Below are 4,801 nucleotides of genomic sequence, written 5' to 3'. Positions count from 1 at the left end.
TGGCCTTGCGGAGTCTGCACCCTGCTCCTGCATCTCCAGCCCAGAGCCTGCACTTAGCACCCAAACTCCATCCCAGAACCTGCATCCAAACTTCCTCCCAGGGCCTGTACCCCAAATCCCGCTCCGCACCCAAACTGTCTCCCAGAGGCTTAGGCAGGTTTGTGTGGGGGTGAGGGGGGAGGGAGAGGACTTGGATCCATTCTGGGCACCACCAAAAATTATAGAAACATGCCACCCCTGTACCTACCTTCTGATCCTGTTTGGCTAGCTCTTTCACTGCCTGCCAGATCTACCAAGTTCTGCAAATTCATTAAAGATTTCATGAGGCACAGTATGCAGGTAAGTCAGTTTAAAATGCTGTCAACGCTAAATCTATGCTAAGAATTTCAATCCAAGTTCAGTTAAGCCTTTGACATTTCTATAGTAATATACTAACTACACAGTGAGGCCAGTATTTTTCTAAGTTGCATGGCGAAAATGGCTTTAAAATATCAATGTAGACTCCATTACCAATATTGCGATCACTATTAGTAAACTTGCATTGCAATTTTTAAAGTATGTTCTCTTCAATATACATATAAATTCCCATTAAACACAAGTTTGTCTCACAAGCAGTCGTCTCCCCCTCTTCACCCTGAATAACAGAAGTGCATAAACAATCTGCCAGGTCCTCAGTTTCCATTAATAAATAAGCATTACCATCATCCTCATCCTAATTGAACCTACACCAACTGTTCTCCCCCCATCCAATCTAAGAGGTCAATGGAAAAAGTCAAGTACCAAAATACCAATATTTTTTCATAACCCCTTATACCTGTATGTGGTGCAACTGGTAGGTAACAGGGATTATGAGCTTGCAGTATCATTTGATGGTGATTTGGTTGATGCCTAGCAACCAGCCATCACCTTTATAGGCCTCCGCTTTCAGGAGAGAGCTCAAAAACTGAGGATATACTTGACCGAACTCCAAAGAGTACAACCCAGCCACCAATAATCATCACATATCAAAGGCTGCTGACAGATCCAGTGCTTTGAAAGAAGATAGCCCACTACTGATAAGATTAGTCTGATCAAGATGCAAATAGTCAAAGAAGTTTGATACTGGAGAAATTAGAAATGACTAGTGACTACCTCCCTGTTAACCAGTTCACCAGAAAGTAGAGAGTAGGCAGTAGTTTGTCAAGATGTCAGAGAGGATTTAAATAGGAATTGCGCACAGAATCTAGTTCCCAGAGTCCCAAATACAGACCTATAGACCAAACATTCATTCCCTCCTTTGAATCCCTGCCATACTGCTAATATCAATCCATCAAACAAAGAGGAAAAGAGATCACAGCCAGCAGCTACTGAATCTGTCAGCAAGACTGGCTGCAAGCCACCATTATGTTCCTCTAGTCCTGAGGCCACCTGGCTCCTGAAAGCTGCTCTATCTTGCACCAACTGACAGAGGTTCTTATGAAGAATTATGGCAACTGTGGTGTTCAACCAGATTTTCCCTTTTTCCCCATGTCATACCCCTTTCTGTCCCTGCAGCCAGAAGAGGTTATGTAGGAGTTCTAAGCCCCTTAGGGGTTTTTCCCTCCCCCTAAGGAAATCCCAAGCAGTGGGTAAACTACCTTCGGGGACACTTTGCATCACAGCCTCTGCACAATATCTAGTAGACTTTTACATATATATTGTTTATATAGTCTTAAAATAGTTCAATATTTCTCCTTCACACAAGTTTTTCCATTCAGAGCGTTTCATTCTCAATATGTTGGGAGAGAATCTATGATTTTAGGATTTCATTTTAGTGGTGTCCAATATTTTAGCTCTTTTTAAAATTGTAAGTTTCCACATTAATGCCTACCTAGTACCGGACAACCTTTTTCAAACATAACTTACCAGATGAGATACCATTACTGCTCCATCACAGTTCGTGTTGGCAGGGTCATTTTCCCTACTTTCTATAATCTAAAAGAAGAAAGCCTCATAAGATTATTGCACATCTTTTCAGTTAATAACAAAAAAAATTACTATACAGACACCTACCATTCTGAAAATGGTGTGAGAACGGCTGCTGTGTTCATTCATTTTTGTTTCTCCATAGTGTCGTTTTTCTGTCAAAATAAAGTATTTGTTATCCAAAATCCCATATGCGTCAGACAATATTAAGATTGTAAGCAAAGGTAGTCTAACTGAGAAACTAAAATAATAGCTTTTATGAGATTCTAGTTTTAGCCATGTATTAAATTTAGGAGTGGTCATGTGTTTTAAAATTGCATCAACAATGGAGAGGCTAATCATCCTACTTTCTCCTTTCCTGAGCCATTCCATGACTTGCTCTGGATTAACAACCACCTCTTCGATCAGATCTTCCACATAGATGTTTCTCTGCAAGAGAAACAGAATTAAAGACAAATTTCACCCAACTCTAAAATAAATGAGAAATAGATGTGTGTACTGTATTATGCACTGGTTTCAGTTGAATTTATTAATGAAAGCCACACAGCAGTCTGAAGAAAGAGAAATTTGTCTTCCAAACACATAGGGAATAAAGTCAGAACACTGCCAGTGCAAATTTTTATGCTGATATATTTCAACTGTAATTTTAAGGAGACACTGTCAAACATTTGAGATCCAAAAATATGATTTATTTTAAAATGTATATGATTTGTCAGGGAAAGGTCCTCTGGATTTTAGATCTTTCAAGGGAATGTGTACTTTTTAGAGGTTTGAGAAATAAAAATTTCAAAGGCACTATTCATGGAGGATCTACATTTTGTGCCCCACACAGATTAGCAGACCACTCCCATTCCACCAGCTTTGCTAAAGCAGTTAATGTAACAAATGGTACTCATTAACAAGGAGAATGAGTAAAACTTTAGCATAGTGAAATTGAAGACAGCAACAGGATGTCTACATTAATGCTACTACTGCTCACGCAGTATTAGCCACAACTCTAATTTGATAGTTATGCAATGTATATGTAAAACTGGTGGATGATGTATCCCTTTTGAATGTATTATGATAGTGAAGTGTGTTAAAGCAACTCTGAGGAAATTATGTAGGTTTTTTGTGCTGAATGCAGATGCATTTTTGCAACCTTAACAATAAATTAAGGTGTGAAGTTAGTCAGATTTTGTAGAAGTGTTTTAGACACTCAAAGCCCCCTCCCCCTCAAAAAAGCTCCCACACTGCTCAAGATTATATGTTTTGTTTAAGAGACTAAATAAATTCCGATGCTTAGGAAAAGAGAAAATAACAAGACTGATTACAGCTTTGCAGTAGTTCTAGGCACAACATGAAGCTTGCTTACTTCTAACTTGCCCTCTTCAAAAGGGATTTTGTATATTCATACTCATGGGATGTGCCAGCAAGTGCAGCTCAGATGGTGGAACCTTCTTCTAGCAGTACCAGTTACCGCATTCACATACCTATCCTACTTTTCCCTCAGCCTTCCAAGGGCAAATATCAAAGGGGGCATGGCTCTACATGCCATCTCAGTTCCTTCCACCACCTCTTCAAAATCATGAGCTCAAAAGAACCCGAGGAAAAGGAGAAGGTAGGTGAGGCATGTGAATAGGCAGAATCCATCTTGGACTCTGCTATAAGTAAGTAACTTTAATGTCTTCTTTCAGAGTCTTCTGCATATTCCCCACTCACGGGTCAGATTGGCAAGCAATACCTCATCAGCTGAGGGTAGAACTCAGGGTCCTACTTCAATAAGGGTTGAAGTACTGCCCTATCAAACGGCATTTGTTCTGGACCCAAGATTCTAAAGCATTGTGTTTTGTAAGTATATATACAGAGCTCAAAGTGGCAGTCCAACAGGTTGCTGTGAATGGAACATGTTTAAAGCATGCAATGGAGATAGACATAGTAGAATATGACTTAATCATAGCAAGGACCAAAATGACATCTAGTTTATAACTTTCTTCTATACATTGTCTGCCTATCACTTCACAATCATTACCACCTTAGGTGGATTAAACAATCATAAAGGTGATCCTAAAAAAGAAGATGGGAGACCTGTGAAATTCCTTAGCCCTGTTTAGATAGTACACTAGGGTCCTCTTAGGGCTTCTCTGTAGGGAGCCTTAGCGTGCAGCCAGGAGGTGCTTAAATCTACAACACTCTAGCCTGCTGCACACTAACTAGCCATAAAGACCCTGCTCTGTACACTACAAGTTCTATAGTGTGCTTTGACATACTGCTGTTACAGCACAGCAAAGCACACCATATGACTTTTAGTGTACAGGAGCAGGGTCTTCATGGCCAGTTAGCGTGCAGCAGGCTAGAGTGCTGTTGATTTAGGCACCAGCTAGCCATAGACAGTCTCTGTGTAAGCAAACCCTTAGTGTTGAGAGCGTGTAACTTTCATTCACCTTTATTGATGTGTGGTCGAGGGAAGACTATAAATTTGTGCATTAAAGTGGAAACAAACAAACCACACAACACACCACCTACTACTACTACTTTGGGTAAGACTCTAGGGTTAGGGTGAAAAACTCCACTTTGTCTTTGTGAAATATACTGAACGCAAATCTGCCATTAGGGCACGTGACTCACTCCTCTGGCTGATGTTATAGCAATTAAGAAAGCAGTTTTAATTAGGGCCGTCAAGCAACTAAAAAAAACACAAATCGCGCTTAATTGTGCTGTTAAGCAATAATAGAATACCATTTATTTAAATATTTGTGGATGTTTTCTACATTTTCAAATATATTGATTTCAATTACAACACAGAATATAAAGTGTACAGTGCTCACTTCATATTTATTTTTTATTACAAATATTTGCAGTGTAAAAAACAAAAGAA

General features: G+C 39.5%; 1 long non-coding RNA gene across 1 annotated transcript; it reads right to left on the bottom strand.

The window, feature by feature from the left end:
• Positions 1–245: 245 nt before the first annotated feature.
• LOC113405544 lies at positions 246–2,373 on the bottom strand. Its single transcript, XR_003369514.1, has 4 exons — positions 2,292–2,373; positions 2,032–2,099; positions 1,885–1,953; positions 246–299 (listed from the first exon to the last, which is right to left on the bottom strand). It is a non-coding gene; the product is annotated as an uncharacterized LOC113405544 (long non-coding RNA).
• Positions 2,374–4,801: the final 2,428 nt, after the last annotated feature.

This window comes from Terrapene carolina, unplaced genomic scaffold (genome assembly GCF_002925995.2).
Source record: "Terrapene carolina triunguis isolate 2854851 unplaced genomic scaffold, T_m_triunguis-2.0 Scaffold42104, whole genome shotgun sequence".
In the NCBI taxonomy this organism is placed as follows: domain Eukaryota; kingdom Metazoa; phylum Chordata; order Testudines; family Emydidae; genus Terrapene; species Terrapene triunguis.
This window is presented reverse-complemented; position numbering and strand designations above follow the sequence as displayed.